Source organism: Spodoptera frugiperda, chromosome 4 (assembly GCF_023101765.2).
Source record: "Spodoptera frugiperda isolate SF20-4 chromosome 4, AGI-APGP_CSIRO_Sfru_2.0, whole genome shotgun sequence".
Taxonomy (NCBI): Eukaryota; Metazoa; Arthropoda; class Insecta; order Lepidoptera; family Noctuidae; genus Spodoptera; species Spodoptera frugiperda.
Window position 1 is genome coordinate 8,824,611 of NC_064215.1, and position 14,991 is coordinate 8,839,601.

Here is a 14,991-nt window from a genome sequence, read left to right on the forward strand (position 1 = left end):
ATTTTAATTATTCTAACCACATCGGGATTGGTTATTGATTTATTCGTTTTTACGTTGAGTGTACAAAAAAAATGTTTCTTTTGACCTTTACTGTTATTACCTAGACGAACCAGGGTCAAGTTTTGCTTGAAGGTATGAACTAATCGTGCGCTCATTCATGCGTAAGAACACGATCATTTCATTCATCTTCAACACAGAGCCTCCAGATCTCACAACTTCAAAGAAAACCTGCGAGCTTAATTGTCAGGATTGAAAAGTTTACCTTTTTGTCGTCTGTCTGAATTTTCTTTGTCAAACTTGCTTTTGATAGGCTTAACAAAAAAAAAAGATTGATTGATGACTTATAAAACAGAATAAAGGCGAAGGAAAATTAGTGTCATTCACCTCTCACGAGTAAAGTAGACACGAGAGCTAGTGACCGAATAAACTTATTGATATTCAAAATAATTATTATTCTGAAAGGCATTCGTTCATCCCCACTTTAATATTAATGTTGGCGCTGTTCACTAACTACTTAGTACATACATTTGAAGTTCTTTGAAATTATCCTTTCATCAGCTCGCTCATTCTTGAATCCAATATAATTGCTACTAATTAAATTTCGTCGATATGGAGCGCCGATGAAGACATCTGGCGCTTAAGAAGATCATTCGAATGATTGGATTATGGCCGTCAAAGGTCAAAATGCGATTATTTAATTGATATTAAAATAAAGATTACCGATATTCTATTCGAGTCACCGTGGAATCGGTAATAATGCTAAGCCTTAACAAAGCCGTCACGGAGTATTATCGTATTTAATATTTCGTTTTGTTATTTTTTGATAGAACCGTGAATGAAACATGGTGTCGTCGGCAAAAACTCAGTGTTCGTTTCAAACTAACCAAAAATAAAAGATGAAACATTTAAATTTTACGAAGTACCATTTCAAAATAAGGTTTAAAAAAAATAAAATTAGGTAAACTAATATGGTAAAAATATTACCCATTCCATAATTTGCGTTAGAAAGCTAAAAGCGAGGGCTAAAAGCAATTCTTCACCCTCGGCCCGGAATGCCAGGACCGTTACACAAATGCCTGCCCCACCCACATCAGCTGCTCCGTAGAATGCAGCACTGCATTCACTTTGAGGGGCCATCTCCGTGCACATGCCAAAACGAACTAAACTCTTGCTTTTTCGCTATATGGTCAAAGAGTTTGTGCTTTGTCAACACATATAGGCAAGTTTTAAGTTAGATCTATTGTAACGTTCTTTTTCATTGTTGCCATAGGTAACTGTGGATGGATTTAGTAGATACATGTTATTATTTTGTCTAAATTGTGTATCGTAATATGTGTTTTCACTGACACAAACATTTTTATTAAAATCTATTTCTAACGAAATGAAAGGCAGACGTCACATGGCGTTTTATTTTGTAAAAGTAATATCAAATAGAAATTTCACGTGGCAAAAACACCACTTTCTTTTGATTACATCGTTGCGGTGTCGAAAAACCTTTTCCGTTATCAAAGTCAAATGAGAAAATGTTAAGGTTGAGAGCTTCAATGTTATATTTTTGTTGTTCAAAGTGACACAGTTGCTCGTAAAATTAAAGGAGAAACGTCTTAAGTACGTTGAAGGCTCATTTTCCGAGTAAAAGATGTTTTTGCTCCCATTCATTACCTGTGAGAACCCTTAAGTCAGCCAGATAACTGTAACATCAATCTTTCATTTGATCCTCCTGTTTACAAATATATTGTACATTGGCATTCATCAACAACCTCTTGAACCCTTGATCTTCAATCTTAATTACTTTGTACGTAAGTATGCTTATACTTTTATTAAAAGTTCTTAATTGGTTCTAATCCTTTCACCGATAAACTGGTTCACAACACTTCCTTAGTATCAAGTATTTCAATTACAGTAACTTACGTAACTATTGTTGCAGATACTTCATCTAAACTTTGATTTTAGATTGTGGTACAAATGCTAGATGGGATTTGAGTTCCATCAACAGACTATAGATAGCAAAGCATTCCGGAGCTGTAGACTACCTAACAGGTTTACCGGGGCTCCGGCTCGAAAAGCAGGAGTAGGAACGGGGTGGTTTTTAGTTAGTAAGAGTCTGACACTCCCTCTCGGCTCGCCATGGCGAGAGAAATCATTGGATGATTAAAAAAAAAGACAGCAAAGCACCTAAATAGGGAGATTCAACACTATCAGAATTCTCCGAATATTCGATTTTGAATCCCATTTATAACATCTCGATACATTAACTACACAGTCTTGCGCTATTGCGCTAATTCTAGAAAATACAAAGCCTGTTAATTGAATTGGAACTTACGATTGAATGATAATAACATTTATATTTCATTGCTGTGCGTTTCGAAAGTACATTCTTGTTTTTTATTATACTTCACTGGTATCTTTATTACTGTATTATATTATGATACTCCAATTACATATATCATGCAACAAGCAAGTGTTATGTTTTGTATTGCATTTTTACAATCACTCATAATCTTTATAAACCACTGTAATCGCTATATCGACTGATCTTTACAACAATACAGGTCGCATTCGCTTGATAAAATATTGAGACAGTACTGAATTAAATGAAAAAATCTTTTGATATCGATGAAGGTCTAATTACCGTTAATTAATGACATGTTTCTTTCATAATTTAATTAAAACGTTTTTTATCCAGATTTTTATCAAATGGAATGTGAAATTTAAAATTTGATACTATATCAAATTTTGCATTCCTTGGTCTGATAAGAGCCACTAATAAAGATAGGATAAGTAGATTCGGAACAAAATCTTTTTACGAATTCTCAGTAGTAGCACGGGTTTACTGGTATCTATTTATACTCAACGTGGCAATAAGTTCAACCCATAATATGGGACAAATGATAAGTCCACCATCCCGTCCACCGTTCACCTTTCGAAGAAGCACAGGTGTGAGACAAAATTATATAAAATAACAATTTTATAGTAGAGACATTATGAAGACACTTGGAGGATTTTAGGATGCCGGCTACAAAAGAAATCAATACACATGATGGAGCGTCGGGCGAAGTAAAAGAGACCTGCCACACACGCCGGTATGCAATAAATCTTCTTTATGTTTGCTTACCAAATGTCGCCTGAAAATACAAAATACAACAAGCAAATTCGGACGGAGCCGATCGACATGCTTGCAGCGTTCGGGCGTGGCCGTCGTATATTTTTATTGCCACACTTTGTCGGTGTAAAGGGACACTTAACTTTCGCACAGCGTGGCGCACCATTTATTCTTGTTACATCTTATCAAATTCTAACATATTTATTATTTTCTCTGGAACCACATCTAGATTAGAAAAGGGACTGTTTCTGACCGATAAGTGAGAGCTTGCTCTACAGGAACCATCCCTGACTAGCTGGTTATTTTCACCAAGTTAAATATAAACTATCCTGAAGACCAACAAAACGTTCTCCGCGTGCGAGATGCCGTGACTTAAGTAATTTATTACCGTATTCGTAGCATCTGCACCAGATTTTCTACTCACCAATGTAAGAGTATGAGTCAATATCGTTGAATGATTTACATTGTTCGGCGATTCTTAGTCGGCCTATTTAATCAAATGGTCGTCTTTTGTTTTTTTTTAATCCTTCGGCTTTCTCTAAATAGAGTTAATATTGTCCCCCTCTTTAGTAGGGTTCTACTTCAATAGCCCTTTATTGGCTGTGAACTTAGTAACCGGTTGACTGCACTCTGATTTTACGATGCGTATGAATCAGCGACAGTGCATTCATTAAAACGGGATGTGGACGTGTGTAACAGGACTTTTCGTTTATTTCTCATGACTAAGGTATTGTCCGTCCCAGTCGCAGTTAACGATGGTATTTTTACGCCCTTAAATTAACGACGCTCGTTCGATACTGACAAAATTGATTGTTTTGCCTAAAAGAACGAACCAATCGACACACTCACAGTGAAACTACCAAGTACCGACCTGGAACATAGGATATATTTAGATTACCAAACAAAACATTTGCAGGAGAGCAATGTCCCATTTAACTCAACTCACTACAACTCTCACTCAGTCGTTCAAAAATATAACAGTAATCTAAAATTCTTGGAATCGATTTACTGATTCATTAGATATTTCTAAAGTAAAATTGTTCTAGAATGCATCAAGGCTTAGCGTGACAATCTTAAATAGAAAAATGGAAACGTATTAACATTAGACACACTTTGAATATGCATGTAGGTAGAGTAACATTTTAAAACCGTGTTGTTGAAAGCAGTCTGGCTCTAGTTTAGTTTACCAACTAAAAACATGAGGCACAAAAAGATACATGTATTTTTTACACTCACTCGAGAAGCACACTCGAAATGCAAACATAATTTATAACAGCGTACGAGAGAAGTTATCAAAACGTGGTGTTTGTAAGCATCCACTTTTTCCACCACTTTTATGCAATCAGTTTCAAAGTGTCATCGAGGAAATTCATCAAACTTTTCGACTCTGCCTTGCTATTATTTTAAATGATATTTACTTGTGAATTTTCTTACCTGCATTCGATATTTTTGTTTGCCGCAAAATATGTTTTGCGTGTTCATAATAATCGCTTTCTTTGGCTTTATGATTCCAATGTCTCATTTACAATGAATGAGAAACAGTTAAGCTGTATCGAAAATCATTTTATATCGTCTGCCTTTGTAAAATCCGACTTGATTCAATCATAATTAGCTTTCACTTCTCACGGTGTGTATCATTTACCAAACGTGACCAAAATTACGCAAGATGAAACCACTTTCTTGTCAGTGTTTATTTTGGAGTTAGATGCAACACGACGTGAAAGAGCAAAGGGGATAATTTTTTAACTCCCTACAAACTAAAAAACGTCGCGTTTATTTTTTAATCTATTTTAGTTTGAAATCTCCCAGATTTAAGGATTCTGATGGCCACAAAGCTTAAAAAATTATTGGGTGTTAGTAGTTTTGTTCTAAAACTTCCTTTTTTCGACTAACTTGTGTTTGTATTTCTTAAACATGTTTAAGTATAATCTTGTATTGTGACGGAATGTTTGAAATTCGAATCCATAGCTCAACCCTCGCTAGAAAAGATTTATTGTTCTCCATGTATTTTACATTCATTGTTTATTTTGTCAATGGACATCTGTTTTGGTTGCTTCTTATCGTTACTCAGTTTGGGCTTGCGTTCCGTTCCGTTTGATATATTCCGCCTTTGTGTGTATAGTCCATCCCTTTCTTTCACAAGTTCGTAAATTGTGCTGTATCGTTTGCTTTGTGTACATTCGTTATCATATCAGCGACAGTGACATAGGCTAGTTCGACGGCTCTGCTAGCGTGGTAGCGTTCGACGCGCGCGCCCCCTACTGCGCTCCCCCCGCCCGCCCCCCACCACAGTCGTCTCTGTTCTGAGTGATGCAGTCTGTATCGAACGATCGTTGGAACCGCACGTCTGTTTCGTTTCAAAAAAGCTTCACGAGTCCGAGCTTTGTAGAAATTTTTAATTATGTGTTTATTGTTTGATCATAAATAGAATTCACGGGAATCTGTTCATCTGGAAATTGTGAATTTGTGATTGTAAATTAGTTTGTTTATCCTGTAGCGGAATAGTGTTTGTAAACGGATTCAGTAGTGTCGGCATAGTTTATTTAACTAAGTTCGTGACAGTGCTTGCCATCTATCTACGGAATGTTTCTGGAGTATTGAGATCTTAATAAATATAAAGGTTTGTTATTAGATTAATGTACTATTAAGAGTAATTTTGAATTGACTTAATTTACCAAAAAATATGTAATAATTATCTCTTGTCACTAGCGCTTGAATATCCAGACTGTGCAACCAGTGTAATATATCATGATTAATTATCTGGATTTCATAGTAGATATGTTAGTTGATCACGGCGTTTGTGATGACATAAATATTTAATTATCCCACGATCCTATGACGGAGGGTGAATTCGTCGTGAGAGAGCGAGATAGTGCTACATCTACTTTGGAGAGGGGTTGCCAAGTCCATACAGTTACACGACAGGGATTTCCGTGTGAATACAAGCAGCCAGTCCGTTTGTGGAATACTTATTTGCTTCCTTTATTGTTGTAAAACTTTAAATGCTTCATTCTAATCAATGTATTCGTCTTTGATGTCATGAGTCTAAACGACAGAATTTGTTTATAGTATAGATGTCCAAAACATTTGGCAATCACCTGGTTCTACCCGACGCCCGTCATTGGGTATAAATTGAACAATGAGGAGCCGTTCTGGCTTCCTGTCGAGGTTTAAACAAGTTCAACAGGGACCCATATCACGGACAAGTTCCGACATGACTACATTTGTTAAGAGATCATTAAGCACGCTTATCTTTAAAGTGTGTTTTATGTTCAAAAACCCTGTTTGTAATATCCAGTAACATTGGAACATTATGTAACCGAAAGACGGTGATTTTTCACAACTGGATTACTTTCACACGAGACAATACGTTCCTTTCACACGTTAGCTTCACCTCCCAAAGAGAGCTCGTTCTGCAAGTAGGTATACATGTCTATGCTTATACAATTTCGACGTTTTGCTATACAAAAATTGAATGCTCGCCTACGATCACGCTTTCTACTCTAGCAAATAGATATGTATTTTGCATGATGACTGGGATTAACACAATGTTTATGGACATTTGCAAGATGATTAATCAATTTATACCTGAATCAGATTTTAGGATATCTAACGATATTTTCAGTGGTAAAGTCTTGGCTGTTAAAAGTACAGAGGCATTCACAATGTTAACTGTATAATTTCGAAACCAAGAGATCTTGTCCCAATCTCTACTTGATGTTCACGTTGATTGTGTGACAATAATGCTCATGTTTCCAAAATCCGTACATGGTCAGAGAGCTGTTTCACTTATGTTTATTACGACAGTGCTGTCCATGATGTTCACACACATTTATTTAACGAGACGTAAACGTCCGGCGACCTAACAAGGGTCACTAGCTGTCAATTTAACCACAACCAAGTCTCTGTGCACTGTTCGTCATTTTTTATTACTTAATTCATTCATGTACACCTACGTAAATAGAAAATTAGACACCACACGCGTTTCATATGTTCCCCTTTCGTAGAAATCTGGTGTTGGTGTTTAATTTCACTGATTTCGTATTGTCCAATACAATTGATTGACGTATGTTGTTTAAAGGCCGTGTGATGTTATGAAATTGGTTTGTCATATCTACGAGAATATGATTTGCTTTATTGTCTGCGACGTTCGCTTACAATCAATGTAGAGGACACTGACCCATCCGATCACTTAGTACCGATTTATAGTCTTGCTGACATCACTTATCAATGTAATATATCTCACAATTTATATCTGTGTTATGGGCGTTTTTTATTCAACGCATATCGTATTTGTTACTCGCACAAGGCCATCTTATTAAGCTCATTCTGTTAGATGGTCCACATAACTTGAATTTAAAATTCAAATCATCTTCAAATGGTTGTTTGATGAATCATGCTCTTATTGGGATGTAACCGCCACTTGTGACTTTGTGACCACACTTCCGACTAAAGACAATCTTTCTTCACATTAGTGACTCATAATGTTGTTAACTTATTGTGTAATTGTCAACACTATTATAAAATTCAGTTGAAATAATTATCGCCTGTACCCAAACGAAGCCAAAGAAACCTGATATCCACCAATTAAATTCAATATATGTTATTATGCAAAGATTTGCTCTTTTACTGACCTAATATTCTCATTTTTATTTATCGCTGTACTATATTTCAATAATCTACTGAGTATATCGCTTAATGAAATGCTGTTTAACTCGTTGGAGACTGACCCAACGACTTGCGAATTCAAGCTGCGCATTAAAATTTAAAATTGTATTTAGGTTAACGATTTTTATTGTAACATACTGAACTTATCGTAGTGTGATCAATCATTGTTGAGCACTTTATTATTTGATTTTATTAATGTGGACTCTCAATTTCAACTTAGAAGGCTTTTGTAGGTCATGTTTTATTCGTATGACATTTCATGTGAAGCATATTGGATGTATGAGGGATTTTTAATTACATCTGAGAATGAGCATCTAACAATCGGATCAAAGGCCGCTGACCTGTCTGCCGCCCGGCTATTGAATCGGTGTTTGTCATTAATATTTATGGGCTGCGCACTCTTCCACCCAGCGCTTCGGGGAAGTAGACACCTGAGTGTGTTTGTCCATTACACCATCCGCCTACTTGTTTGAATACGTGTTAATTATACACACAAAAGTCTAAGATCATGTTTTCCAGGTAGGTAACCTTGCCTTATAGAGGTTGGTCATTTCAAGCTGAACAAACATGTTACCGTAGAACTGTTTGCTCCTATTTAACTAGGAGCTCTTTATTGTTCTGTCTAGCCAATACGTATAACAATGTCGTACCGCATGATATAATGCGACCGAAGTCTGACGAATGCACCTCACGACGAGATAGTGTCTGGTATCGTAGTCACCATTTCCTGCCAGTGGCTTGCATCAATTTTGTATGGAAATGGATGGTGTTGCACCGTACGACTGGAGTGTAAATTCATGTTTTAGTATCCACCTTTGGGACATTTCGATGTTGGTCTTTGCAAGTCGCGTTTTAATGATATGATATCCAACTGGTAAAACGTGTATTTGTGTTACGTTGCGTGTTTACGAACAAACAAAGCATTATCATAAAATTGAGAAAACACTGACGGACGGACGTGGGTTGGCTGTGTCGGTTGTTGCAAAACTTACCGAGAACTTCCACGAATACTCATGACCCACGGACGCTACCAGCATCGCTAATCTTGACACTAATACAACCAAAGAATTACGCGAATAAGCACGCCCACTAGGTAATTACCGACTTACCTAGAGATCGTGGTATTAAAAGAGAGTGAAATTATTCTTAGAAACTCACTCGAAGAATAACTTTTCCCGTGGATTTTGTTATGGCGTAAATACTAGACAGATAATTAAGTTTGTGGTTTATGGAAGAGTTATTAAAGTCAAGGCTCTGTGATAAGTATCTGCTGTCATTTTATTCTGTATAAATCATTAAGTATATTGCAATCTTCTAGTAACGGTCACAATAGTTCAGGCAATCAGTTGATGAAGACGTCAAGATAAAATATGACAAGATTGTCTGACCGTACTGTAAGTAGGATCTGATGAGAATGTTCTGATATAATTGACAATGGTAAAGTCTTTGAATAAGATCACAATAAGGTCACAATTAAATGCTTGTGTTATAAAGCAATCACCAAGCATGCAAGGTGAAATACTATGTCCATTAATAATGATAGATGCTACGAGAAATACTTCGCATTATTTAATGTGTTGTGCAATTAATCATGGGCATTGCAAAAACCTAAAGAATTTTTGGAGAATAAAAGTAAAAAATCAAGTAACGGGTCATGTATTCTCCGAGTTATTGAACAAAACAGGAAAAATATGCACGAAACATCTCCATTCTATACTAAAAAGGAAAACAATCATACAAATACACTCCGAATTTGTTCACTTGTACTTACTGACCAAAATATTGATCCTGGTACTATGTAGCGCTCCTCGAACACCGTTAAACAATACGTGTTGATCAAAGATTGTGATGAAGAAGACACAAACAAAGCCAGCGATAAAACAAAGCCAAAACACAAGATTGTATCTCATAGTTAAGGCTTACGATATTATTGTATTACAGAACAAAATGTAATTACGGTAATTCAAGTCGTGACCACGTTGCTTGGTACAGGAAAAGATTTTTCCTACGTTTGTATGAACGGAAGCGCCATTTGTTGATAGACTGCACGAGAGTGGTTCAGGAGATTACTGACATTAAAACACTTGTTGATGGTAGCCTGGTGATGACTTTCGGAACACGATGTGATTATTGCACGGTAATCTCCGTGCCTAAGTATGGTGTTATGGAGGTCGGATACGTCAGCCGTACTTACCGCCTGTCATTATGCGATTGTTTCAAGGATACTATATTTCTATGTGTTGTCGATGAATGCTTGCCATTCATAGGCATCACTTAATGGAAGAATCAATAGTTATGTGTGATGTAATGTTAGAAATAACTGGGATAGGAATTCCATTTCCTTCAGTCACGTCAATGGATTGAACAAAGTTATTCACAAGATCAGAAAGACCTAAGTGTCGGTAGACCACCTAGATAGTTTTCGAGGACATTGTAAACTTTATAAAATCAAACTGTCAATGAAGTTTATTAAAATTCTTTGCTTAATCTTTATAAAGATAAGATCTTTATAGCTTCATACCGAATATGTATCAGTGACATGTTAATGCTCGTGGCATTTCGAAGGGCCACTTTAGCATTTAAAGGTTAATCGCTTGTGGGTTATTAAAAACTTTGCTAAGTGTCACGAAATCACGATGCCTCGGCAATAAACCTGATTTCCTTTTAATTACTTACCTTTAACTTACTATCTGGGTCTAAGTACTTAATTTTAATAGAGTATAATTATAAACAACATCCTTTTTAATTAATTCTGTATTTTCGGCGGCCAAAATCGGATGAGTTCTTCAACTAAAAGCTATTAAACTTTGCCAATAAATTACACAGCTTTGTTGCTCTAATAAATTGTAACTAGGACTGTATATTTATAGACCTGGTTTCTTTTCAAAAGTCGAGTATTCTTCTGCATAGGCTAAGCTAGTCAAGTATTTCTGCAGTGTTGTTTTCAAGGGTGTCTTAAGAAAAGTTTTCGAAAGTAATGTCATGATAATACCTAGTCGCAGACATCTAAAGAAACTCAATTCCCACATTCTATTTTCACCATTATAAAATTAACATAAGAATCCACATTTTCGCCATTAATAAATATAAAAGACTTTCAAATCACATCAATCGTCATAAAAGTATTGACGTTCTGTGAAAGGTTGTGGTCGAGATTTCTCAATGGGCGTGTAACGGTGTAATCATCGTCTTTTAAATTAAATCTAATTATCGCAACAGACACCCATTAGTTAATCTGCACCATCATCATGGTAATAAAAGTGTAGCTTATATGGGATTATCGAGTTATGAGCGCTCTGCATGCGGGTCGTGATATAGCGCATAAAACATTTATTTATAGGAAAGTATTGTTCGGGTAATTAAGTTTAAGCGGGTCTGTTTATAGCCTAAGCCGTATCTTTTAAGAACTCTCCTCATTGGCTATTTTAACTATGTGCTTATATTACTTTTGTAAATCTTAATTTTATGGACAAATCAATCAAGTACTTACGTAAATTTTCAATGATTTTAAATTTCATCACTGACACGGAAATGTAAATTACTTTTGCCGCAAAATATAAATTGATGTTACATTAATTAGGAAGCAGGAAATAGGAGGGTTCCATTTTAGTTTGTTTACTTGTCCAAATTAACTGTGACCCATAAAAGCATTGTCCCCAAGGAGTAATATAATTAGCAATGCGTGACCCAAGTACCAAGGGATAAAAGCATGGATGGACCGAACTAATGGCATAATATCCAATTATAATTTCAATCATATTATTTCGATCTACGCTGTCGATGCCATTCCATTTCTTGGTAATCGCTTCACTAAGGTAATTGAGTTAGCTGGTGAAAAAATACAAAAAAATAAGGTAAATCCAAACCGCATTTCATAGAATTTAGATTTCTTAGTAATGTATCTTATTGGAATATCGTGTTCAGACGCATAAACCGTATAATAAATTAGGGAATAGGAAACCAACGCCGAAAGGGACTCACTATCCCATATATCAAATTCGTGAGCAGAACTTCAAAGAGCTCAGTTACATCCATTTAAAGACGAGACAAGTACAAAATTGGGCTCATTAATTGACGTTCACTGTTACGATGATTGAAATGTGAACACTCCTTTTGAAAACACAAAAATAGTGAAGATAAAAATAGAAGTTTAGGGGAACGCTGAACTTGGTAATATTCCAAGTGAACCTGACGATATTGTTTCAACAAATATTTGTTCGGGAGTATTCTGTTGCAAGCAGAGTTGTCAAGTAGTAAAACTGAAGTTGCTTCAACGGTACCTTGATAAAACACCATAAAACTCGGAATGGCAGTGCGTCTGATGTTTGTGGTGCGCTGACCTCGCTTGAGTGGCCGTTAACCGAAATCGACATCATGTTTCGATCAATTCCTTACTTTTACTTCACAACAAGCTTTGGACTTGAACGCTTTGCTCAAACTATTATAGAAACAGTTTGGCTGTTAGAAACCCAAACAATGGACCGGTCCTTCAAAGCTATTAAAGCAAGTTGCGCAATCTTTTGTGTCAGTCACCATGATCAGAAGATAAGGTGATACTGTTGTAACTGTTCTTTGTCAGTTCATTTAAAAGTTATCAACAGCTGTTAGTTCCACGTATAAATATCCAATATAAAATGTAGTAGTGGAAAGCAATAAACATTATGATGTATCGGCAATATTATTGTTCTCGCTATAATAGCTGGAGAATAAACAAATAAGTTAATTTCACATATTGCTTCTACAAACTTCGTTGGAGAACCGCTGCTAACTTGTTTACCTACTAAGTAAAGTGCTAGATCAATATATTAAATTAGGTCAGAATTTAGCTAACTCGATTCAGCATTATTTGTTTGCCCTAATTAATATACGCAAGAAGATTTTTGCAAGCACCATGCAAATTAATAAACAATCGAGTAAATTGCGTCTTAGGAAACAGCGTTTTGCGATTGGTGAAATCATCGAAAGTATTTTGATGAACAGTAATTGTAATGGCCGACAAATTTCAACGGATCGGAGCACTATCACGAATCATATGTTTATTCATCCATATCTTCTTAGAAACGAAGATTGAGGATGGTAGCGAATATATTAGAAAGCTGCCGTTCCATTTATTTCTGATTGTTAGCCTACCTCGGAATTCAGAAAATGTATGTATATTCACTCACATGATTGAACGTCCATTATTAAGTGAATATTTACGGACGATTTTATTGGTACTTCTTATTTACATCTGAGGAGTTATTCTTTAACTGTGTCTTATTTTCTTTCTCGTTAGTTTCTATTCCTTACATGACTGACGACGTATTTGTCACATACATGTAATATACCAGTTTAATGCCAGTGTGATGACTTGTATGTCGTATAGTTCTGATATCTTGTGTATGTTTTCCTCGTTCGTTCTCCGAAATACTAAGACTAGATTTATTCATGGCATTGTCTAGACAAGACTTTTGCTTCTAGCATTTTATTTAATCCCAAAGTCCACATTAAGCTCGGTAGCTGGATATAGCTACAATACAATTATCGTATATACTTACCTAAGTGTATAATGTACCTAATTGCCGCAATTTCATGAGTCACACATTGGTACCGAAAAATAATTAGTCTGCTTTAAATATTCATTAAATTAATGGTTTCATAATGTTTTTCTTTTCAGGTACGAGAAATGTAAAGCCTGGTAAAAGTGGTAAGTTAGGTTGGCGTGCTTCAAAATCTTACTTACTCATACTTTTACTTAAGATAAAGTCTAGTTCTTTTGCTTTCTAGTTTCTAACTGGCTCTGATTTTATTATAACTTTCGTGAGACATACTAAATTAATTATTATTATATTATCGGCTTACTCACGTAACTGTTTGATGAGGAACTCGACTAGTTTCAAGTCATGCTAGAGGCTCATATTCATGAGCAGCATGACAGCGCGATAGTCGCCGCGTCGTCTAGAATAAGCCGATAACATAATAATTAATCTAACTGTCTCTTTCGTTTCAATAACGATCGTACATAAGTAACGTCCAGTTTAAAATCCATTTTCAAATAATATTTAAACGTTTGGCTACATCGAATGCTGACATACATCGATATATTCTATATCTATCTCTATCTTTCCATCCTTCTATCCAAAATTACGTACATTTGTAATCTAAAAGCAATTTTCTGATACCTATTCTATTAATGTCTCTATTTGTCTATGACAATAGCACTAAAGCCATCTTATTCGGCCATTTTGAATTTATTACACAATCGATTTTAAAACAAAAAGTTTTTATGAATAGCGTCATGGCGTTATTCCCCAATTGTATTGTTTTTGTAGCTCCATTGTCATAAAAAGAAGTGTAATCTGTTATTAAACGTACTTAGAATAGACTATTCGATTAGCATTAAACGTGTTTTAGAGATCTTAATTGCAAAAATAATTTGCGCTGTAGTTGTTGTATTCTATATATATTCGACTGTAATCCGGAATTATGATTATGACTATAACGATATTACGGAAGTCTCTCTTAACTATCATCCGAAAAAAATATGAGCCATAAATATAGTGGATTTGACCATTTTGCACCCTTGTGACCATCCCAAACAAAATTCTCCAACAATGTTTTTCTAAAGGCTGTTCTCCTCAAATAATGTTTTCAAGTAAGCTCTTAACCGCTTATGTATTTCATTAACTGTAAGCACAGTCTGCCACTCCACAAACTCCCCTAAGTAAACAGTAATACAGATTACCTCCTGTAATCGGAAGAGCAAAGATTATTTTAAAAGAATACACCCTGGCTTAAGACCCTTGATACCGTATTATTTTACCGTACCTACTCCTACTATTTTCGCGGTCATTTTTATGGTCTCCATGTTAGAAAGGTTATAGAATTTCATTTACATTGTTACCCTGCGTGTATCGGATCGTTGAACTGTGGAAAGTATAGGTTTAAGCGGGTTTTACAACCCTACTGAGGTTTGTTGACCGCTATTGATAGGCCGACTAACGTCGATATATTTTACCGTAACAACTACATGATAACGTTTGTGTTTAAACGCATAGCCAACTAATTTGAATTAAAAATACTAGGGCTTCGCATAACTGAGATTCTTTAAGCACAATGGCATTTAATTTCAAAACTATTTATTGCAGGTATGTCCAATAAAGGTACATGAATTCGTTTATTAATTCTATCGACTATAACTTTGTCGTCCCAAGAGTGATATGTGATTATAGCTATAACAT

General features: G+C 35.6%; 2 protein-coding genes across 7 annotated transcripts in view; one reads left to right on the forward strand and one right to left on the reverse strand.

Moving 5' to 3' along the window:
* Positions 1-14,991, reverse strand: part of LOC118272419 (adenosine 3'-phospho 5'-phosphosulfate transporter 2) — a 146,006-nt gene that overhangs the window by 87,534 nt on the left and 43,481 nt on the right. The gene's annotated exons all lie outside the window — the stretch shown is intronic.
* Positions 1-14,991, forward strand: part of LOC118272417 (tyrosine-protein kinase Src64B) — a 61,698-nt gene that overhangs the window by 13,330 nt on the left and 33,377 nt on the right. For 2 of the 6 annotated variants that reach the window (XM_050707959.1, XM_050707962.1), the window contains exon 2: positions 13,428-13,457. The exons of 2 other annotated variants lie outside the window; for them this stretch is intronic. The gene's annotated coding sequence lies outside the window, so the exon portion shown is untranslated. Of the gene's footprint in view, positions 1-5,401; positions 5,724-13,427; positions 13,458-14,991 lie in introns of those variants that run through there. 2 more of the 6 variants (XM_050707958.1, XM_050707961.1) reach the window with 2 other exon arrangements.